The sequence below is a fragment of the Dermacentor silvarum genome, chromosome 9 (genome assembly GCF_013339745.2).
Source record: "Dermacentor silvarum isolate Dsil-2018 chromosome 9, BIME_Dsil_1.4, whole genome shotgun sequence".
NCBI lineage: Eukaryota > Metazoa > Arthropoda > Arachnida > Ixodida > Ixodidae > Dermacentor > Dermacentor silvarum.
The window spans coordinates 84,801,883-84,827,155 of NC_051162.1; the positions used below are offsets into that span (position 1 = coordinate 84,801,883).

Sequence of the window (25,273 nt, forward strand, 5' to 3'; positions counted from 1 at the left end):
ATTAGTCAGAATCGTGATAAGGCGTGAAAATGCGGCAGCCTGAGGGGAACCCCACGTAAAAGGCACGTCTTTCTTCATAAGTTCTGTGAGTGGTTGAGCGACTGCTGCGAAATCTTTCACAAACCGTCTGAAATAAGAACAGAGCCCCACAAAACTCCGGACGTCTTTGACAGACTGAGGTACAGGGAAAGCCGTTACTGCTCGAACCTTCTCCGGGTCGGGTTGTACTCCGGAAGCATCGACGAGATGGCCGAGCACTGTAATCTGTCGGCGCCCGAAGTGGCACTTCGATGAGTTTAATTGGAGCCCAGCCTTGCGGAAGACGTCAAGGATGGCTGCAACGCGCTCAAGGTGCGTCTCAAATGTAGGAGAAAACATAAGGACGTCGTCGAGGTAACAAAGGCAAGTTGACCATTTGAAACCTTGAAGCAGAGAGTCCATCATCCGTTCGAACGTGGCGGGGGCATTGCATAAACCGAATGGCATAACCTTAAATTGGTAGAGGCCATCTGGAGTGACGAAAGCGGTCTTTTCTTGGTCTTGCTCATCGACGGAAATCTGCCAATAACCAGATCGAAGGTCAATGGACGAAAAGTATTTGGCACCGTGAAGACAATCAAGAGCGTCGTCAATTCGTGGTAACGGGTGAATGTCCTTTTTAGTGATTCGGTTTAGGTGGCGGTAATCAATGCAGAAACGCCACATACCATCTTTCTTTTTGACGAGCACGACCGGTGATGCCCAAGGGCTCGACGAGGGCTCAACAATGCCTTTGGCGAGCATCTTGTTGACTTCCTGCTGAATAACTTGCCGCTCTGCTGTGGACACGCGATACGGTCGGCAATTAACGGGAACAGCATCACCAGTGTTTATTCGATGCTTAACAAGGAACGTCTGACCAAGTGGACGATTGTCAGTGTCAAATATGTCGCGGTAGGAAAGCAAAAGGCAATATAGGGCAGCTGCTTGGCCAGGGGCGAGGTCCGGAGCGACCATGGGACGTAATGGGCGGTCGTGGTTCAAGGCATCCTGCGGGTAATCAGGAGGATCTGGAGACGCGTCGGCTGCAAAAGCAATGACGTGGTCATCTGTCACTGACCGGACCGTGGCCACCGCTATGCCTTCAGGTAAAACTTGCTTCGTCAAGCCAAAATTGTCGCGCGCCAGGAGGACATCACAAATAGGCGTGACGACACAGTCGCCATCAGGCACGGTTGCTGTTGAGGCCAATTCTACGAAGGTTAGCGCTTTTGGAGGTAACCGGACAAACGCTGTAGTGAGTAGGGTGTTCGGTTGTTCGGGGCAAACGTCGGAAAGAAGAGGAAGCTCGAGGCACAGCGTACCGGTGGAACAGTCGATGAGGGCAGAATGCGTCGTCAGAAAGTCAAGCCCGAAGATTAGGTCATGAGGGCAACTGGTCAGCACAGAGAACAGGACTGGAACTTGGCGGCCAGCAATTCCTATGCAAGCAGTGCACATACCACAGACGGCAACAGTGGTGCCATTGGCGACACGTACGGCTCGAGTGACGGCAGGCGTAAGAAGTTTTTTGAGGCGACGACATAGGTTAGCGCTCATTATGGACACTTGGGCTCTAGTATCAATCAATGCCGTCAACGGGACACCATCTACGTCTACTTCAATTAGGTTCGTGTACGTGAGGAGCGTCAATGGAGGATTTGGACAGGACGAACGTGATGCAGCACTACCTCCAAGAGCTGCATGACCTAGTTTTCCGTTCGGCGGTTTGGCGAAGAAAAGCGGCGAGGTTGGGGTGACAGCAATCACCCGGAGGAGCGGCTGTCAGGGGCATCAGAAGTAGGGTACGGACGGCGAGGTGAGTAACGGCGAGCGTCGGCGTATGGGCGAGGAGCAGGGAATGAGCTCCAGAACGGCGGCATCCAGGTGGTGCGGCAGTGGCGGGATACGTGACCAACTCGGTGGCAGCGAAAGCAGATCGGTTTGTCGTCAGGTGTTCACCATGCAGCAGGATTGCGTGGTCTGGGAGCAAAATACTGGTCATTAAAGGTTGTGGACATAGGAATGGGTGCCAAATAAGTCAGGAGACAGAGGAGGCGGTAGGGATGCCAAGGTTTGCAGTTTCTTGCCGCACAACCGCTTGTATAACGGAAATAGTAGGGGCCGCTCGGTCAAAGGTACCGTCGAGGGGTCGAGGATGAAGGGGGGCCGGACTCGCCGCTTCAATTTCACGGCGAACGATACGTGTGACATTCTCTTGAAATCGTCGTGTGGCAGGAAGAGCGGAGCAAGAGGACGTGACAGGGGTGTTTGGGAGCTGAGAAAACTGTGAAATGACGCGGCGGCTTTTGGCTACCTCGAAGCGGCAGCATTCTTTGACGATGGCATCGACAGTAGAAACGTCGTTATAGACGAGCAAATTGAAGGCGTCGTCCGCGAAGCCTTTTAGGATATGGCCCACCTTGTCAACCTCGGTCATGTGCTCGTCGACTTTCCGGCAAAGCGTGAGCACTTCCTGTATGTAGGAGACATACGATTCTGTCGACGACTGGAAGCGGGAAGCAAGCTCTTTTCACGCAGCCTGTTGGCAACCTGACGGGCTGCCAAATAGGTCGCGAAGCCTCTCTTTGAAAGTGTCCCAGCTGGATATCTCAACCTCATGGGTGCGAAACCAGACACAAGGTGTCCCGTCCAGATAAAGGATCACATTGGCAAGCATGATGGTAGGGTCCCAGTGGTGGCTTCGGCTAACACGCTCATACATGCTGAGCCAGTCGTCGACGTCAACGCCATTTTGGGCGGAGAATGTCCCAGGATCACAGAGACTAGGAACAGTAACGTACGTTGTGGTTGGCGCCGCAGGTGCAGGTGGCGACGACGGTGCGGCCGCTTCGGAGCTCCGTGGTGAGGACGGGGAACGTTCCACCTCCACCAGAATGTTAAACGAAGGACAAGTCAGTAAGACTACCAACTATTTACAGGTTGTATTTACAACATTGGTTACAGCGCTGACCGGTTAGATTCACAGCGCGAGCCCAGCTCCTTCTTCCTCTTCTTTTCTCAAGTGATGCAGCTTGCGCACCTCGTTCAAACAACCAAATACCACATGTGTGTAGCAATATTAGGCAATTTTCAAGGTTATTAAAGGTATGCACGAACCTTTACCGGAAAAAAATAATTCCAGTGCATTCAGTATCGGTGAAACCATAGTTCTACCATACTATGAATCAAAAAAGCACATGAATAACAGTTTTTTCATAATAATTTCAATTGCTGAGAAAAATGTCATTACTGCATTAATTAAATCTTAATTGATTTAAACATTACATGCTATTAGTACAAGCATTGAAATATCAACTGTTAACAATACCCATTCACAATTTTATTTGTTGCACTTAAACGAACTTACACAACTGATTTCATAATAAGCAGTGAAACGCTTGACAGCAGCAAAGAGGTGATTTCATGCGAGATAATGAAAAGCCTAAACATCATAATAATGAAAACTGAAAAGACCTCCAATGACTCATACATGTGTAGTACTACAGGTGGTAAAAATATGACTCTAACAGAACGTGCTCAGCAATGATTGGGAGCAGGCTTTTTGGTAATCCATGAGTAGAGTTGAGGTGTGAAATTGACACAGTGGACAGGGAACCAGACATAAACAACCGCTACCTCCAAACGATATAATAATATTGTTAAAGTTGTATCGTATATAAGTGAAATAACATACTATATATATATATTACATTGAGAATGCATGAAAAAACGAACCCCGTGCATTTTGATTTTTCTGCTTCAACGATTTCTCATGTGCATTAGCTTGGGAACCTGTATATTACCGAGCTTTTTTAAAAGTCGGGTTTTCGAACATAGACAGCAGTATGTGCCATGTGCAACCGGCATTGTTTACTGTATTCTTCGCATGTCGCAAGTTGTACTTAAGCCAGAAAGGGCAGTGCCTAAGCGTGAGCTCGCGCAAACATGCGAATATCTTAAAAAAATAAACTGCATCTGATTGCCACTGGCAGCCCACTGCCATCGCATGCTAGTGCAAATCCGATTTTCAAGAAAGCTTGGTAATGTACAGGTGCCCACGCCAGCGAACACAAGAAATATTTGAAGCAGAAAATAGTGAAAGGATGCACGGTATATGTGCAAGCGTCACGGCATTGCATCTTTTGCCAAAAGAAATGACTTTCCCAAGTCGACATGCTGCGCATCAGTGCCAAGTTATGCACGCTTCTCGTTTCTTCTTGCTTTTCATGTTTCCTGTTTTTTCGTCCCAACCCCAGTTTATATGTACCGGTTGTTTCTTTTATAAAATAGTTGCAAGTAAGCACTTGTCTATGTCTGATTTTCCTATTCGCTGTGTCAAATTCGCACTTCAACTCTACTTATACAAAAAGTTCACATCTTACTCGGCGACCAGTCAAAAAGTCAAATGCACCATTCACGTGCACTTGTGGTGCCAAGGTGCCTATTAAGGTCACACTTATGTGCAAGTTTTGAGTGTATAAGTGGCACTGAAATGGCCTCTCGCTTAAGAGGAAGCTTTAGCTCGGGTGCCTCTATCTACATGTAAAAGGAGAATCCATTTTTCTCGGCAACCACTGCACCAAATTTGACTAGGTTTGTTGCATTAAAAAGAACTTAAATTCTAGTGACTGTTGGTTTCGAATTTTTTTTCATGTCATCAATGTTTTATTAAATATTGGCAAAAATTGCAAATTTTCAAAAAACTAAACTAATAAGTTTACAACTTGGTAACGCAGCCACGAAAAGTGATATCACAATTCTGTGAATTGCATCTAATAGCGCATCTAAAGTGGACAAAATTGATATGTTACACATGAATCTCAAAGAATGCAGTAATATGGAAATACAGATTTTGCAGTACCCTTGTACCCAACGTAACGAATTCATGTAAGATATAAATTGACATATCAAATTCATCCGCTTTGAATGATCTAACGCATGCTGTTTACAGAACTGTGACACCTATTCTAGATGCAGAGCTATTATTTTAAAAACTTTGTGCTTTTATTTTTTTTTTTCACTTTTGAATTTTTGAAAATTACTTTTAATAAATTGGCACCCTAAGTGGAAATCCCGCTTCCAACAACCACTAAAATTTACCTTTCTCTCTCAAATGTAACAAACTTAATTAAAATCGGTCCATGAATTATCACAGAAAAGCGTTTCTGCATTTTATATGTATAGATATGAATAGGCGGCATCATAGTAGGGCCCAAGCTTAAGCTTCCTCTTAAGTGGATTGTGCATGTGTCAATTCAGTACGAACTTCCGCAAGAACCTCCGAGGACATGACGAGCACTGAAACGGCCTCTCGCCGAGTGGATGCACAGGTTATACTTCAGTCAGGACTTTTGTAAGGATTGCTGATGGCATGCAGGGCATTAAACTGTCCTTGTGCTTGTGTGGATACGCGAGTGTCGGTTTAGCACAGACTTCCATGACAAGTTCTAAGGACACTAGGGCACTGAAACAGCCTGTCATTTTAGTGGAAGTTCAGGTGAACCTTAAATGTGGACTTTTGTGAGAAGCTTTGAGGGCATGAAGGGCACTCAAACGGCCTCTCGCCTGTGTGTATGCGCACGTGATTCTGTAGTGTGTACTTGCGTGCGAAACTCTGAGGGCACGAAGGGCATTGAAATGGCCTCTCGCCTGTGTGGATGCGCAGATGTCGGTTCAGAGTACCTTTTCGGGAGAAGCTCTTAGGGCATAACTGGCAATGAAATGACATCTCACCTGTGTGGATGCATAAGTGTTTCAGATTAACTTTTCTGAGAAGCTCTGAGGGCATGAAGAGAAATCAAATGGCCTTTTGCTTGGGTGGGTGCGCAGGTTTTGCTTCAGCTTGAACTGTTTGGGAGAATCCCCGAGGGCACAAATGGAATTCAAGCAGACGCTGCCCTGTATGGATCCTGATGTGCACTTCAGATCAGTTTATCCGCCTCATAGGCACAAGAGTTGCAGCGGTGGTGGTGTCCTTGATGTAATTGCACCACCTGCATTTGCTGGACAGCTGGAATGCCTGGATGATGCACCAAGAAAACAGAACAGGTGACATGAGTAACGCTTTTCATTTCAAAACAAGAATCTAATTACAAAATGCCAAAGAAATGAAAGAACATAGATGCTAGTGCAAAAGATTAGCTTTTTCTTATGATTCAATTAGCCTTGGCAGTGATTTAAGGTCAAGTCAGAGCAGAGCATGCCAACATTTTGATTTGCACAATATATTTTTATGACTGCTCAATGACCAAGTTTGTCAAAACTGCACATATCTTCGCCTAAAACATATTTAACTGTGATTCATAGTAGGAAGACTAGGAGAATAGTTTAGTGCAAACAGCCATTGCAGTCAAGTGCGGCCGCCCCAACAATCGGAAATACCGTCATAGGCCTGATGAGCAAATTAGGAGCTGCACTTTGTCTCGAACTAGGAGTCACCGTATTATGCGTCGTTGTATAAAGTTACACTTTAGAAATTTATTTATAAATACAGCAGACTCACTTGAGTGCAAGCAGGAATGAATGGAAAGACAAAGGAAGACAATGGAAAGACTAAGAATATTTCCGTCACGGCGAGTGAACAGAATTGGAAAAAGTTTTAACAGAATGCATTTTAAACAACACTACAATAGCAATACTAGCTATACAAAACAACACAACACCAGTGATACAACATAGCATGAGACTGAATTTTACAAGATTAACTTTGCTAAGAAAATGAAACAGGATGTACATATTATACTCAGAACTATACACAAAGGCAGAATAATAATCACAACAGATACATTACAAGCGACCAAAGTATGAGCCAAGTTCTTTCTTACTAAAATTATCGACATTTTTGTATTTGTTCAAAGTGAATGGTAGGTTATCTATTAACGACCGATGTTTATAGTGTTCCGAAGTATAGAATTGACCATATCTCAGGATTTCTTGTTGTCACATTATTGCGATGATGCTCTAAGGAGGCTAATTGTTTTATGTAGTTCCAAGCTAATTCTGACATAGATGGCCTAATGAATGGTCAAAACACCTAATTGAATATTTAACATAATTAGGCTAATTAACTTTCTAATTATTTTTATGGCACATCTTTCAATCTACGAATTATAGCCTCTAAGCTCGCAAGGCGTATTCACTTGGAACGAATTCTCAGGACTGAACCAGTTTCGAGATGTCCGACGAAATGCATGGGCGTTCCAGTTAACTTTTTGAGGAAAATGCTGTTTTATGCATTGAAGCACAAAAGTAACTAGCCTTAGCGCTAAAATAATGCAATATTATCAACACTGGTATTAGTGCAATCGCAAAAGCAGTAACATGAAAATGGTTTGAGGAGTGGTTCTTTGTATAATTTATTTTTTCCTTACGCAGAAACAATGTACGTTTTTGCGGAAAAGAAAAAAATTAGCGTAGCTTGCACTGGCGGCACAATGCTAAAGAGACAGCGGAGCTGATGAGCACCTAGCTGGTCCTGGCTTTTGGGCAAGACTAAGCACTACCAAGTCATCCCCAGCATTTCTTGGAATTTATTTATTATTGATTGATTATCGATTAGCTATTGATTGGCTATCGATTGTGAATAGCAAGATATTGGCCACGTGTTTGGGCTAGGCTAAACACTGCTAAATTATCCACATTTATTGATTATTGATCAATTATTGATTAGCTATTGATTGACTATCAATTGGCTATTGTAAGGTATTGGCCACGTATTTGGGCTAGGTTAAGCACTACCAAATCATCCCCAACATTTTTGGGAATTTATTGATCGATTATCGACTAGCTATTGATTGGCTATCCATTGCCTATCGATGACTGCCTAAGTTTAAGTAGTCCCCACCATTCTTAGCTAGGCTTATCCAGGCTCAGCTTCGCCAGTTCACAGTTGCATGTGCCATTGCGCTTGGACTCTTTCTGCACTGCTGCTAGGATCGGCCCACATGTTTGGATTCAGCACACATTACGCCCTGCTGAAAATGCTCCACTGTTAAAAGTGAGAACTTCATCTGTTTTACTATTTTCTTTAATAAGATATACACTCAATAGAGCGGTGTGGATCAAAGAACAAACGGGGATAACCGATATTCTCATTGTCATTAGGCGGGAAAAATCGAACTGTCCAGGCCATGTAATGCGTAGGATGACTAACCGATGGAGCATTAGAGGTACAGAATGGATACCAAGAGAAGGGAAGCGCATTCAAGGACAGCAGAAAACTAGGTGGGGTGATGAAGTTTGGAAATTCGCAGGCGCAAATTGTAATCATCTAGCGCAAGTCAGGGCTAATTGGAGATTGCAGGGATAGGCCTTCGTCCTGCAGTGGACATAAATATAGGCTGATGGTGATGATGACAGTCATCTTGTACATGTCACTTCAGCTTGGCACAGAGGGCATTGAACCATGCAATGCATAACGGTCATGTGTGCTCGAAGGCCTACTTAGGCCCTTCAAAGAGCAGGCCCAAGTCTGGCCCGGGCCCGTGGCTTCAAGCCCGAGTCCGGCCCGGGCCCGCGGCTCTAAGTCCAGGCCCGGCCCCCGAGCCCGCCGACAAATGCTTCAGATGGCCCGGCCCGGCTTTCGGGTCGGCCCGGGCCCGTGCAGTGCTCTAGTTCAGAGTACCCCTCTGGGAAAAGCTCTGAGGGCATGCAGGGCATGGAAATGACATCTTCCCTAAGTGGATGCGCAGGTGTCGGTTCAGAGTACCCATTTGATAGAAGCTCTGAGGGCACAACTGGCAATGAAATGACATCTCACCTGTGTGGATGCACACGTGTGTTTCAGATTTTTTTCTGATAAGCTCTGATGGCATGAAGGGCACTCAAATGGACTTATGCCTGTGTAGCTGTGCAGGTTTTGCTTCAGCTTGAACGTTTGCGAGAAGCTCCAAGGGCACAAATGGAATTCAAGCAGATGCTGTCCTTCATGGATCCTGGTGTGCGCTTCAGATCACAGTGCACAGGAGTTACCGCGGCGGTGGTGGAATCCTTGATGTAACTGCATCATCTGCCTTTGCTGGATAGCTGGAATGCCTCAATCCTGCACCAAGAAAACAAAACAGCTTACCTGAGTAATGCTTTTCATTTAAAAACAAAAATGTAAATACAAAATGGCAAATAAATGAAAGAACATAAATACTAGTGCTAAAGATCAGCTTTTTCTTCATATCTATAAGTCTTGACAGTGATTTCAGATGAAATCAGAGCACAGCAGGCCAACCATTTTGATTTGTACAATATATTTTTATGACTGCTCAATGCCCAAGTTTGTGAAAATTCCACATAGTTTCAACAAACACATTTTCAACTGTAATTCATAGTTAGAAGACTAGGAGCATAATAGTGCAAGCAGCCATTGCAGTCAAGTGTGACAGCCCCAACAGTCGGAAATACCGTCATAGGCCTGATCAGCAAATTAGGAGCAGCACTTTGTCTCGAACTAGGATTCACCATATTGTGTGTCGTAGACAGCTACACTTTGGAAATTTATTTGTAAATACAGCAGACTCACTTGACTGCAAGCAGGAGTGAATATACAGAAAATGCAAACATTAAGTGATGAAAAACAAGAACATTAGAAAATAAAATTATCACCAAGCAATATAAACCACAAAGATCACCACATATCAACTTTCAACAATTCTCTAGTAAAATTCATTCCCATTATTTGTTATGGAAAAAAAATTGCTCTGTAAATATCATTCATGGCATGTAGATCGTGTATCATTCGTCCTTGGTTTTGACTAATCTTCAAAAATAAGACACCGAATCTAGGCAACCGATAACGTCATCGATGCAAGGAAGTGGGTAGACGTCCTTCTTGGTTATGGAGTTAAGACGTCGATAGTCAACACAGAACATCCACAACCCCTCCTTTTTCTTAACCCAGATAACAGGTGCAGCCCAGGGACTCAACGATTCTTGAATAATGCCGATGGTTAGTATCTCGCTGACTTGCTGTGAAATCACTTTGCGCTCCAACGCTGAAACTCGCTAAGGCTTCTGTCGGAGAGGATGCGCAGATCAGGTGTCAATCTTGTGACAAGTGCACGAGCTCGGTATCCGAGTTCCGTGCACCTTCTGAGCAATTGGATCCGAAGGCCAGTAGGTGTGATCAGACCATTGGCTTCACCGCGAGAATGCCCCTGATCGCTCGGAAAATGTCGAACATGGGTGAGTTCACATAGGGCAGAACCGGGCTATGTGTCCACGCACACCCCACTGGTAGCACATGGGGCGTTTGCGCGGCATACCAAAAGTTGCAGTATTGTGAGTGTACTGGGCACACTGTTCCCACTCTGGAACGAAAGAAGACGGTCGGCTGTTGTAGATGTAACTGTTACGGGGTGCATAACATGGCTCGATGTCAGAAGCCATTGGTAGTGGCGCCCTCAGCCGAGGCCCAGAGTTGGAGTAGCTGCGCTCTTCGAAACTTGCAGCATTAATAATTGTGGATGGTATACGAAACTGCATGTCTCTAACTTGCACAGGAACAGAAGCATGCCGACGTAGTTCCTCGCGTACAATGAGGCGAATGGTGGAGGAAAAGTCAGCAGGAACTGAATCATGCCATACATAGACGGTGGCGACCGTCGTGACGTTGGCCAGACGTCCAAATTTCAAAGTGATGCGACGTGTTTTAAGGGCCTTGAAGCTTCGACAGTGATTAATCACGTCAGCCGCTAATTCCAGACTCTCCTTGTCGATGAGCAAGTGGTAAACATCCTCAGCAATGACTATGAGAATATGGCCCACCTTGTCTTCTTTTGCCATGTGGGCATCCACCGACTTGCACAACTTCAGTATCTCTTCAATGTACCCTCTGCAAGTCTCCCTGGTGACTTGAGCCTCTGCTACATCTGCTCCGCGTGTTTCTTCTTTGCTGGGTCTCCAAAACAATTTTTCATTTCCTCCACAAATAGTCCCAGGTTGTCAAAGTGTCCGTAATGGTTCTCAAACCATACCAACGCAGTGAAATCAAGGAACCCCACGTTAGACGACTCGCTAGTGGCATTCCAACCATTGGATTGACTCAACCGCTGATACATTGCGGCTGAGCCACTCAACCATGTCATCGCCGGGTATTCCTGTGAAGGTCCGCGGCTCCCTGTAGTCGTAAGGACATGCCCTCACGGACGGTTGCTGGGTGTCTCCGTTAGAGCTCATTTCTTGAGATAGTGGAGCCAAGCCCGCAAGTCGACGGCTGCGGCAAAGCTCGAACTGTTGTGCTTCCGTCGTTAGCAGACGGCGTCCCTTAGGTAGCACTTGGGAATAGCTGGCTTACCCCGGCACCTTTCACCACAAATGTGACAATGTATCGCGTTTATTTACAAGATGATGAATGCAAAGGTATCACTCAGCGAAAACAGTCTATGGCGCCGCACCCGAGCCAGCCCAGCTTCGTTCTTCTCTTCATCCAAACTCTACTCAGACGTTTTAATACGTAGGCAGGCATGCATTTTGTATGAATAAATATGCTACTACTTTCTACATTCTCTGGAACAGGCAGTACAAAAATGCATTGCTTGTGCCTCTTAACACAGCTTTGTGCCTTATATACGTAGCTGTAACGAAAGAGGCAGGAGGTCGTCTCTGTCAATGCCTGCTTTTGTTTACTTCTCCTCCATGGATTTTTTTTCCCATCCCTTGCTCTGCTTTCTGCCTGTCATCTTTACACTCAGCCAAGCTGCAAGTTTCCAGCACAACTTCATGAACAGTCGTGTCATCGAAGATGACTGGCGGGAGGCACTGGCTTTTCGGGAAGGTCAAATATCCCACAGACAATTATTCGGTCGCAGCGAACGCCATGAACAGAAACCTTAGCAACAAGGCCATCTCCGCGCTCACGGCCTTTCTCAACCAACACTGGGAACAAGGTACGGTGCCGGCGATGTGGAAACACGCACGCATAATCATGATCCCCAAACCGGGGAAAAAATTGGCAATTGAAAATCTGAGACCAATCTCGCTCACATCCTGCCTCGGCAAGGTGTACGAGAAAATCATACACAAGAGACTACAGGGACACTTAGAAGACAACAAGCACCTGCCAGACACCATGTTTGGTTTCCATGCAGGCTTGTCCACACAAGACGTTTTACTCCAAATCAAGGAAGAAGTCCTCAGCAACGTTCCCCGCAGCGGCGAACATGCCCTCCTAGCAATCGACATCAAAGGAGCTTTCGACGTCAGCCACCAAGGAATCCTAGAAGGGCTCGCCAACACCAACTGCGGTGAGCGAACGTACAAGTACGTTCAGAGCTTCCTAAGCCACTGCACGGCAGAGCTGAAGATTGGGGAGATCCAGACTGCAGTATACCACCCTCCCAACAAGGGCACACCACAAGGAGCAGTCATCTCACCCACGCTCTTCAATGTCGCCATGATCAGCCTCGCAAGAAAACTGCAGGACGTAGAAGGCCTCCGCCACGCCTTCTACGCAGACGACATAACACTCTGGACCACAACAGGGTCCCTTATTGAAAAAGAAGAACGGCTGCAAACTGCAGCTGACCTCATCCAAGAATATGTCAGCCAACAGGGACTACAATGCTCGCCCGAGAAATCTGAACTCATACGAGTCTGGCGAGGCCGCTGTAACCACACAGTCCCCACAGACCCAACACGAAAAATCGAGGTACACCTCAACGGGAGCCTCATTCCAGAAACGTCATTGCTCAGGGTGCTGGGCATGTGGCTGCAGTCTAGCCAGCGTGCTACACACACCCTTACGCTCCTCAAAACCAGTGTCAAGGCGATACCACGCATGATATCCCGTGTAACATCGAAGAATAGAGGCATGAAGGAAGGGGACACATTCCGACTGGTCAAAAGCCTGGTGGTGAGCAGAATCACATACAGCCTGCCCTACTACCATCTCACACAATCCGAGACGAAACAGGCCGACACGCTCTTGAGGATGGCTTTCAAGACCGCTCTCCGCTTGCCGATGAGTACATCGACTGAGAAATTATTGGCGCTGGGGTTACACAACACCCTCAGCGAACTCACAGAAGCCCTTCACGTCTCACAACAACAGAGACTTGCGCGGACTCACTCGGACCGGCAGGTCCTACAAACCTTGGGCTTCAAAGCCACAACAACACGAACCCAAGAAACCTGCACGATACCTCGTCACGTCCAGGACAGGTATCACATTGCCCCAATACCACGCAACATGGACCCTAACCTACACTCCGGAAGGAGGAAAGCAAGGGCCCAATACATAGAGAAAACATTCAGGTTCGATACCACGGCCCGTTTTACGGACGCCGCTATGTACGGAACGAAGAAAAAGGGCGCAGAGGCAGTGGTCTGCGACCGCCGAGGCCACGTCACCTCCAGTGCATCGACCCGCCCCTGCACGATCACGGAAGCGGAAGAACTGGCCATCGCGTTAGCCATCCGCGAAGGTCAACACGCAAGCAAACCACTGACGATCCTCACGGACTCCCAGCAGGCCTGCCGCAACTTCCTACAGGGAAGAATCGCAAGACCTGCGGCACAAGTCCTAGCCCAAATACCCAAGGAGGACACTGACGACAACACCATCATAACCATCATTTGGATACCGGGTCACGCTGCCATCACGAGTAACCTGTATGCCGACAGAGCAGCTCGAGAATTTGCACATAACCGAGCACTCATCACGCCAACTGCAGATGACCCTCACCCAGTTGACCCCGAGTATTCAGCAATCCTGAACTACCACAGAGGGAGTCGCTTGCGATATCCCCCACCCCATCGAATACTAAAGACGGAGGATGCCGCTGCCTGGCGTAGGCTCCAGACAGGCACTTACACGAACCTACACATATTACATCGCCTGCACCCCACAGCCTACAGGGACGAATGCCCGTGGTGTGGGGCCACACCAACCCTATACCACATTACGTGGGAGTGCACGCTACACAACATAGAACACCATGACACGAACACCACGAGGGAGCAATAGGAGGCACTGCTGTCCAGCTCGGCCCTCGACGACCAGCTCAAGCTGATCCAGAGAGCAGAGAAGATGGCAAGAGCCAGCGGAGCCCTGGACTAGGGGCCCCGACCATTAGCGATGCCCCATTGGGGCAAGACAAAACTATATTTGAATTAAAGTTTATCTATCTATCGGTCGCAGCGGTGAGAGCATGGCAGAAAATTCTGGACACCACACAGCAATCGGCTGTACTGACGTGCCGTGCAAACAGCGAAACCCTCTGCTCACCGGTCTGATGCATTTTCGCATCTTACCTCTGACAGATCAAAGTTTATCGATGCACTCAATTCACCCAAGCTTGACGAAACCCCGCATGCTGCCGCGTCGTTCATGTTCAAAGGTGGAATAAAGGGAGATTGCTGATCAGAAGCCGTGACAATAATAAAAAATGATGGGACAGCTATATGCAGAGGGTAAAGTGGAGGTGGAGGTGCAATCTTTTCAGGGGACAGCTGCGTCGGTGCCCAAACCTGTGGTTTCTCGCACGTCTGACAGAAAGACTTCACCACAGGAGCAGGTTTTCTGTAATGATGACTTCAGCTGTGTTGCATATCTAGGCTTGCCTCAGCGTGATGTTGCTCAGCATGGGGCCAATGGCAACTCCTTTTACCAATGACTGCTCTGAAATCTGGACACGTGGTTTCGATGGATGAGGAAGTATCTCGTTCCCGAGATCTGCGGACTGGTCGGGGTGTAGAGTGGTAGGGTGTCAAGTACGAGAGAAGCCTGTGCCTCACAGTGATGAGCACAAACACACCAACTGCTGTGGCTGAGAAGAGATCTCAAGGTCAAGGGGCAATGTTCGACTGTGCTGCCCTCAATGGCGATCTAAACTTTCTGCCAGAGAGGAGGTAGTCAACTCCTAGAATCAGATCAACAGGCAGGTCCTTGAAGACAGGAACCATAGCCGGAAGCTTCCTTTCAGCTTTAGAGCAAAGCTGAAAGTCAAGAGCAACGACAAGCAGTACGTTGTCGCCAAGGCCTCGAAGGGGTGCATCAATCTAGGATTTGAGTCCGACTGGGGCATAGCATCGAAGTAGAGCTGTACACTCAGCTCCAGTGTACACAACAGCCTTGAGCTCCCACATGCCATCAATGTGGATCCGCAGCGTTAGAAGCAAGTGCATTTGGTAATGAATGGCCAGACACACAATATGCTTTACAATAGGCAGAATGGCCGACAATAGTGCACACTTCAGGAATACTTGACCGACAGTTGCCTGAAAGAAATGTTTTGTGTTTAAGCCCAAGAGCGGAACCATTGAAAGTTTCAAAGTGGCCTGCAGCAGCATTCATTCACCGATATGGCACACCCCTCCCACAAAAGCACCAGCTGACTGTTCTTATGGCGAGTCAGTTATTGTTTGCGAAACCCATCCATTTACTAAGACCTTGAATTGAAACCATGAAGCAGTCCATTACGGTACTAATTGGAGTGCTAGAGAATACATGAAGCAGTGGAGCACAGTTCCGCTTTGACGACGTACCTTGCGCAGTAACTTGACCTTATGGCACAGATCTACACATAGGCAAAAAGCTGATTCTGTGCAGCAACAAGCAATTATGGCACAGTGCAGAACCTACATCAATCTTTCATTTAGATTGTTTAAGGCAAATTCATTAATAACCATACGGTGTAATTTTATGTGACATAGACAATATAGCAGACTTGACTTTATGCGCATAAATAGGGCATTCGGGATAAAGAGAACCCAACCTTTAAAGTAATGACCAACCTTTTGTATGCATGGCGGTATAAAACCACTTCTATCATTTTGACTAGAAATAAACTGTGTGTTCAGCGCACTTCAATATGATGGCTAAGCAAGTAACGAATAAATACCACGAGAGAGCTCACAATGCTGTGGGAATCGACACTGCGATTGACAGACCTGGTCATTCAGACCAGGCCAGCAGAGTGGTCGGCTAGTGTCGGCCTCCGTCGGCCCCGACCTAGTCCCCCTGTCCAGTCTGGGCTTCATTTCCCCTCCCCTCTATATATAATAAAGTTTATTCCCCCCCCCCCCTTGCCCTACCACATGCACGCCTAAACCAAATTCAGTGAAGACGTCCAGGGGTCTCTTTACATTTGACATGCCAAATCTTTAGAGTATAAATAACTACTGCTTAGATTGCGTGAAAGCTGTTAAATTTACAACCATGGAATTCGCTGTTCATCATGCAATGTTGCAAGAAATGTCCCCACTAACAAGCGTGTCTGCAGTTGAGTATGCATATTATAAACTGTTTCTACAGTCGCACCATCAACAGCTATGCTACGGAATGTGCAACCAGCCTTCTTTTTGATTCAAAATCAAAAGATACGGCGCGCGCAGTCGCACTTGCCGTATCTTGAAAGCGATCTGCATACACATCCTACCTTTGTGCGTGCTTTGTCCTTGCCGCTCAGTTTGCGTTGAAGCAACAGACAGCATGAAGGTCAGTTCACTTGCTGGTGCTGTCGCGCTTTCTCACGCTAATGTTTTGACAGTGAGCGTCGGCAGACACCGAGTGTGATGTGTTCACGTTTGCTTGTGTGCGCTGGTACCATGCTTGTTAATTCAGTTAGTAAGCAAATGTTTCCAATTTGATAGGGCCAATAAAATTACTATCCTTACTTCAAAAAGCTGTCTACTAATTTGCTATCGCAATCGATGCTATGCCTTTCGGGCGAAACTGCGACATTTCATTCCAAATCCACCATTAGCCCTTCGTGATAGATCAAAATGGCTGCGACCTCGCTCATATGGGCATAAAAACAGACTAGGTTTTAGGCTATACCTGCCCTGGATACAGAAACGCCCACCCACTGCGGCGCGCGCTTCCCCAATATGTAGTTAGCTCGCAGCACTATCAACTTATTTTTAGTTGCTTTGTGCCTCATCTAGGGAGCCCTGCTCGGCCTAGGCAGCGCCGCTCTGACCCGGGTATTTAGTACCCTCTAAATACCCTGGCCCTGGCCGTTCCGATAGCAGCGACAACAGGCGGTAGTGGCCACGCGCGCGCGCCGGCCACTTGCCGGAAGCACCGAGAAGTCCAGTTTTATGAGCGCAAAAATTATGGGAAACTGTGCGGCAGGCGCCATCGCACGATGTGCAGAATGTGAACGGCTGCACCCTTTTTCAGAGAACGAATCCGCTCGCTGCTCACAGCCACTGGCGGAACACACATGCTGAAGCCATTCTGGTGCAGTTTAGCGCAGGAATTTCCGTTTGTATCAAAATTGCGCGATTGGCGTAGAAGTCCTACACCTGCTTGACAGAAGGGGACAGTTCAGAAAAACTCTATGCTTTCATCAGTCCTTGAACTGTTTCAAAGAAACATTGATTGCTAATGGTCGCTATGAGGTTGCCTTCTCATAGAAAGAAGACCATGAGAAGCTAGACAGCAATCAAAGAGAAGCCTTAAAGTGACTAGCATCTCCGTAGAGGAAAAAATGAAGCTTGAAGGGTCCCTGAAACAGTTCAGACAAATTTTGTAGATGCGTAGGGTACAGCTACAGTAAAACATTCACAATTTAAGTGAAGCATCTCATATTAAGAGAGCTACGGAAGATAACATGTTACCCTCCTCCCTAGCCATGCATTTCCTCCTCAACTCGTTAGCCGAGTGATCGGGGCTAAGCTCTGCCTTCACTGGCTCTACATCATGTTGCGACATGTTGTCGCCTATTTCTGGTTCTCTTGGAGCCAGCGCACGAAGGCTCTCCAACCTCTCCGCTAGCCGCCCGGCCGTCAATCCCCAGAGAGAGCGATTAAGCACCATGCGTTGCGAGCATTCTGTTGCAGCGTCGAGCATGTCCGGTATTCCGGTAACCACGGGCGAGCTGCGTGTTTTGATGGATAGCCAGAGGCGTAAACTAAAGCCCCTCCATACCATTGTGATGAAGGAGCTTCGTAGACGCACATGAGTGGCCTGATCAGCATGCGTGGTCCAGCCATCTGGTGGTGCAGAGCTTAACCAGCCAAATACAGAGCTAATATTCCTGTAACCACGTGTAAAACATTTTAAACATGACAACGTGTTCAAGATTACGCTCCTGCCAAAAATTTGAGCCAGCAGCAAAGTAGACAAAACTTGGTTACTGCTATATTAGCTATGTGTTTGGTTGAGCTTTGTGCCGCCAGGTGGCTGCACCGTGCAAGCAGTTCACGTTTGCACCTCCGTTCATCACGTAAAACTAGAGTGACCTAAGGTCACTCTAGTAAAACGTGGTAAAACGGCCAATACACTTGCGCTTGCGTTTACCTGAATACCGGACACACTAAACTCTATTGTGGCAAACCTTCGATGTGAAGTGACGGCCGCTAACGCGTAGATGCTGGCGCCATTTGGATTGGTTTGAATACCGAAAGTCCGATGCGCTGCAGCCACTCCGCTCGTCTGCTGCCTTGCAGCAGGGCACGATGTCGCAGCTTGACATGTCGCCGGTTGCTATGTTTGCAGCCCACAACGCAACAAGGGCGAACCATGGTGTTCGCGAAAAGAAAGAGCAAGACCAACACTGATGCGCAGCTCTCGTCAACACGGAGCAGGTTTTAACACAAGCAGACAACACTTGCTGTGGGCCGGAAGTGCTTTGGTGTAGTGATACATGTCCTTGGGCATTCTCTTTCTGTTACTTTCTTTTTATAGAAACAAATTACCTAACATCTAAACTATTACGAACAACACTTGTTCACCATAATGTCGGAAAAATTATCGATGACGTGCCCTGGGCAGCCAATCGGATAGCTGGCACAGTGACGTGTTATGGGCAAATCACACCATTTGGTCACAAAACTCAGCCGATTGGCATGCTGCGATCAGTAGCAATGTACCTTTTTAAAACCTTATAAATTACACGCTTTACGTGGAGCGCTTAGATGCATCAATTAATGATTAGAAGGACCTACTCTAATGACTCAGTACGTCTGTAAAAAATCATTTCAGGGTCCCTTTAATAGGGACCTCGCTGCGGAATATGGCTCCACCATTACAAATCATATGAGGACAGGCCTTGCAGAGTGTAGACCAGAAAGAAGTGGTGTGCCACCGTCTAGGATTCATTACATTCCGCATCACGCCGCCGTACATAGCGAGTCAACAACTGCAAGAGTATGAATGGTCTTCGAAGAGTCAGCACGTAGCCCTGACTCATGTCACCGAACAAAGGCTAAGAAAAAGGACTTAATTTTCCAACTGACTTGGTTACTCCTCTTGTATGTTTGCGGATGAGTCAAACTGCTTTGACAGCCGATATTTAAATAAAGATCGCGACAGATGGAATCTAAGGTTGATGTCTTTGTAAGCATTAGCATGCGCATTACGAGAGACTCGCTGCAAATTTCAGTCACGAGCATGCCCCTCAACCACCATGATAGACCTTGCAGAGAAAGTGGTACATCCATATAGCATTAAAACTTCAATCACAAGACACAAAGTGGTCAACCTTGCAAAAACGTGCCAGAGCACAATAGTATAATGAGAGACTTGCAGCGAATTTCTTGTTGCCAAACAATGGCTCATACCCACCATGGGAGATTGGCCAAGAAGCAGGCGGTTTTACAAGTGTTCTTGTTAAGATTTTAACTGAAAAGAAAAACTTAGCATATCGGAGTGTAATTGCACGCGCACGTGCCTGGACCACCACTTTTTCAAGTATCATTTTTTATTCGAGAATCAAGAGACTGGAACGGCCTTCCACACGCCATCGCAGCCATCACAAGCCCATCTGCCTTTACCGAAGCTGTTGTCACCCATATCTCAAAATGAACGCCTGTTTCTAATGTTTATTTTTTTTAACCACCCCTTATGTAATACCGCTACAATGGGGTTTTTAAGGTAATAAAGTGAAGTATGAATGCATCCCGTAACTTCATCGCCATCTAGAAGATATGTGCACTCACGTTATATGTACTGTAGCTATGTGACGCGCAAAGCACTGACTTGCTTGAGTTTAATCGCCCTTTTCAAGCTTACGTCCGCGGTCTAATGGTTAGAGCATCGAACTTCTAGAGCTGGGGGCCAGAGTTTTAAACCAACGAACGGACATCTTTATTTATTTTATTTTATGTCTAGTGACGACTAGTGACATCTAGTGACCCAAGTTGACCATAATTGGCCAAAACTGAAAAGGAAAGTTATCAACTGAAAATGAAAAGCCTTTCTACACATGCATATCAACAATGAAGACACAGATGCTTTCCGGTGACTTGAGAATAACCAGAGAGCTTTTTGGGACTGCGACAAGTCCATTGATGCTAAATGTCATCCTATGGCAACACATGACCGTGCAAGGTCATCAGGTCTCCTACAAGATTATTAGCTGAATCTTTATATGTAGGTGGCCTCTGCATTAAACCTGCAACAGAGGGAGAAGCACGGCAACTCTACAGAGAAGCTAACGCCCCGAATGAGTGGACAGGTATGCGGCTGAGGAAATGGCCATCGTAGTCTCAGAATGAGCTGAATGCTACAGCCGAGGAAACCGCCATTCCTGCTCGGACTCACATGGGACACTGTGACACAAGTTTTGACTGTTGCCTCAAAATCTGCACTTGGGTTTCTGCAGACAGAATGCAAACCATGCAAGAGGTCTGTTCTACAGACTTCATCAAGAATATTTGACCCCTTAGAATGACTGCACCTTTCAGTATTCCAGGGAAGCTACTGTTTCAAGAACTGTGGCAATGAAAGATTGAGACAACAAGCAGCGAGAACTGTAAAGTGTGGGGAAACTGGTGCTCAGAGACGCATTATATTCCTGCTCGGGCTGTCCCTTGTTGGGTGAATGCTGAGCCAGGAAATCAAACGGTGCAACTGCACATGTTTTGTAATGCCAGCTAGAAAGCTTATGGAGCATGCGCATTTTTCAGCTATTCTGGACACGAGCGCATGCTCACGGCTCATCTAATGGCTAAATTAGGAGTAGCACCTATAAAGAAGATCCCGCTACTGAGACCGTAACTTTCTTGGCACATTGCTAGGAGCCAGGTAGGTGAAGTTCATGGTTATCTTCATCAAGAAATTTGCACATAAAATACATGTGACCTTTTTCAACCAGTTATACAGCCATGCTGCATTGCATGAGGATCACCATTCCAATGGCAGTAGTTTGTTGGCCAACAGAGTGTCAGAAATTGAACCCAACTCTTGACAAAACAAGTGCATTGTTCAGCAGTAAATTTAAAGACTACTGCTCTCAAAGAAGGTTCAAGTGGAAGTTTATTGCAGAACCACGCTCTAATTATTTCGTTAAAGCGGGAAGTTCTTAAAATCGAGAAAGGGATTTTTCGGTCCTTGAAAAAAAAAATGGTAACGCAGCGGCACCCAAAGGGTACTGCGGCATTGTATTTTCTGCAAACCCGTTTTCACGTGCAGTCCACACTCAGTGGACTGCACGTGAAACTTTCTGTAAATTTTCTGCATCTGCAAACTTTCAATGATTCTGAAGATGCAAGAAATGTGAAGGTAAGCATTCAATCAACAGGGTAAAGTAGCGCCTGAAAGGGTTAACGCGATAGCATTGGAGCGCACACTCGAAGAAAAACCCGTCTATGTAAATATTAGAAAAAAATCACCTCTTCCTTTACTCATTTATTTCAGGAAGAACTTTGTTAAATCGGGTTGGGTGGCCATTAGTTTCGTTGATTCGGGTTGATGACAACATTGAACCCTATGAGTACCTGCCGGGGAATGGAAATTTCTTCTTTAGAGTGGGAACTACGTAAAATCAGGTTTTGTTATTTTGAGTTTTCACTGTATAGTTTAGTCACTTGTAAATACAATGTTCTCGCAATATCCATGACTCTATTTTTCACTCTGTCCTCTTCAAGAACGACAAAATATCTAATTGAATTGAAAAACTACCATACTTGAGAACAGCAGCTTCACAGAATAAATTGCACAAAAGGCATCATGGATGCTACTCAAGCTGTAAAAAGCTTGCCTAAAGGTGTACCTAAAATCAGTGTACAGAACTAGCAGATGGTATGAACTACTGAATATCTACTAAAACAAGACCTAAGCTTCTTACTTCTGGATTCGTCAAACTTTTCTAAAACTTATATTTGGGCTGCCCCATTAACAGGCCTCATGCAAACATTAAAGAAAAAAGGACGTCAGCACCATTTAGTAAAAATGAGAACAAGCAGAGCACTAGAACATGACGACAAAGCAGATGCACTCAATCATTGATTACATGTAGATGAAAATAATTTAGAACCACCTCCACAACTGGAAAGGCTACATGCTAGAAAGAAGGCACAGATGCCAGCTCTATCCAGTACACAGATGTTGAGTGGACGTTGGACAATCATGGCAGCAGCTGGCACAATCCCTCTTTCCAGGATCAGCACTCTCCACTGATGTAGCATCAGCACAGTGGCTGATAGGTACAATCCTGGACTGCCAATCTGTTCATTGTGAGTTCAAGTCTTCCCACCAGAATGAGAGCTTTTCGTTCTTTGTAATTTCCTTGCAAATGATTTTTGGGATTCCGGTGATGGGGACACCAACAGAGATCAAAACAACCGGGGGAGTTCTATATCTCCCTGTATGATAACATTTTGCACAAGGCAGCTATCATAGCACGCCCCCTTCAGTCTTAAATGAATTTTCACACGTGACTAGAGAAATATACTCTAGAGATGGGTCGCTGAGGAGCGAGCCGGATCTTGTGAGCGGCTCTTCTTAAAGAGTGAGTGAGCCGTGGTTCAGTAAAAATGAGCGGCGGTTCTTTTGGAGAAAGGAAGCCGGTTCTCTCGCGTTCAGAGAGCTGTGCCGATGCGTTCCGTCAGGGCCGGGGCTTTTGCTGGGTGCGACTTCCGCACCATCTATTAGCGGTACGAGAAAGCAACTGCCCTCCCGCCCTTCCTCGCAAGAGTCGCCTTCACAACCTCGCCTTTGGCTGAAGAATGAAAGAACCGCTGCTCACTTACTGAACCATGGCTCCCTCGCTCTTCAAAAGAGCCGGATCTTTTGAGCCGCTCTTTTGAAGAGCGAGGGAGCCGTGGTTCAGTAAGTGAGCGGCGGTTCTTTCGGAGGGAAGAAGCCGGTTCTCTCTCCTTGAATGAGCCGTGCCGAACCGTTCCGTCAGAGCTGGGTCTTCTGCTGGGTTTCAATTTCTGACCGACAAATGGTGGCCGGTGTGGGCAGACTCGCGCTACTGGTACTCGCTCGAAGTGTGTGGTGTGCGCAGCGGTCCCTTTGGTTTTTTGTGCGTTTTATGGTGTGGCACCCGATGCCACCGAGGGGAGAAGTAAAGAAGCCTTAATTGGCAAAGGATGGTACCGTTTCTTGCCTGCTGCTGTTCGAACAATGTCTCACGACTCTCACCGATTGCACATGGTGCACTGGTCCAACAACACTTCGAAGATGGTCTTATGTGTCTTTAAAGATAGCAGGTGAACGTACAGTATACGTCCTGGTCTTCATTTGTGCTAATTAGTGTAGTCATAAAAATGTCGCCCATGACATCCACTTCAGTGCATTTTCTGAGAATGTATCATTAGCACGTCATTAAAACGAGGCCCTGTAATAGAACTCCATTTCTTCTTTTTTTTTTTTTTTGTCCTGGCACATGATGGCATGATCGCCGGTATCGCGCATGCACTCAAGAGAAAAAACAAAAGGTACATGCGGCAGTTTTGTAGATCTTTCGTATGATTTTTGTATTGTACTTCAAAAATGATTTCTACATTCATTTTGCATGGCGTTACAGCTTACTCATATTATAGTGAACGTACGTATGTGAATAAATGAATAAAGTTGAAACATAATGTACAATCATTTTGTGTTCTTATTTTGACAAAAGTTGATTTTAATGTGCCACAAAAACAGACAAGCTTCTGTAATGACGATGAAGTTATAGTTTTTTTTCTGAAAAAAGTACGTCGCATTCTTCCTGTTACAGTATCATAAGCATTTTATCCCCAATATGAGAAAAGAAAGTTTCATGACAACTAAATATACACGCCTTTACTGTATGTAAAAATCTTCTCTAAACATAGCAAAAATACTAATAACACAGTTATTAAATTATGCATATATTGTTTTTTCAAAGCCAGATAACTATAGAATAAGCATAACACAGGTTACACGTTTAAGTGAACCGGTGAGCCGTTCAAGTGAACCGGTTCATTTCAGTGAGCCGAGCCGTTCCGAGCCGCTCACTGAAGTGAGCCGTTTTGCCCATCTCTAATATACTCCACTACCAGCTGCAGAACTGCCAGCACCGTAGTTGCACCAATGAAGGAACGAAATGAGCCAATTAATTTTTTAACACTTGGTTCAAAACTTAAATAGTTGATGAATAAGTGTCGTAACAGTTGCCTTGAATGACGATGCAGTTAAACCTCGATATAAAGAAGTCGGTAAAAGCCGCACTTTACTTCGTTAAATCGAAATTTCGCTGCATTGAAAGTTACCCCTTTTGGTAAGTACTGTTGCCAACCGATTCTTTTTTTATTCGGAAGTGGAGTACGGTTATAACGTGACTGCGTTTTCCCAATCCCCCTTTTCCCCAACATAGGCCAACGTGCCATCAATTTGCACATTAAAGTTTTTTTTTTTTTTTTTTCGTTACATTCCATTTGCGGTAAAAGCGTCTGTTAAGTTTCACATGCTTTTGATGGAAATTTACCCTTTCCTTCAGCGTGTCAAGGGTAGCTTTTTTGAACTTCAGTCATAGAGGGCTAGCTCTGTATGGTATTCCGAAACGAGCGGCGACGTCCTTTATCTCGCCGATCGAGATCGCTTTCAAGTAGCCTTGCCCTCAGGCGAGGATGGTGTGTTTGGTACTACTACCGCCTCTACCGATACTCACGCTTTTCATTTGCCACGGGAGGTAGGAAGGTCGTGGAGACAGCAGACACACCCGGCGGCACACCAAAACAAGAATGAGATAACTGGTGACACAGAACACTCAAACAAACTTGGTGACACGCACGTGGTGGAAGCGAAATGCCAAACAAACAGCGCTGATTGGCGCTGATCAGCGCCGGCCTAACAAAAAACGAACAAAAAACACGCGCCGAAGATGTCGATGTCGATTCGGCCTTTCCTTTTAGATCGGGTAGCAATGCGCCGAGAGTGCTGCATAGCCAAAATACAGCGCGGCTGGTGTTGATAGAACAGCCTTTCGGTCGGGCGGTCATACAAGCTTTGACTTAGCCGTAATAGGTGGTGTCCAAAACTTGACGTCTATGACGTGTATACAATGTGTCGATGATAGATGTGTCGCTGCATTCACCTAGCAAAAGCATAGCCTTTGAGATCCGCAAT

General features: G+C 46.1%; 1 long non-coding RNA gene across 1 annotated transcript; it reads right to left on the reverse strand.

Moving 5' to 3' along the window:
• Positions 1–3,019: 3,019 nt before the first annotated feature.
• Positions 3,020–25,273, reverse strand: LOC125940418 (uncharacterized). The gene is made up of 3 exons (XR_007463641.1): positions 24,816–25,273; positions 8,780–9,061; positions 3,020–6,040 (listed from the first exon to the last, which is right to left on the reverse strand). It is a non-coding gene; the product is annotated as an uncharacterized LOC125940418 (long non-coding RNA).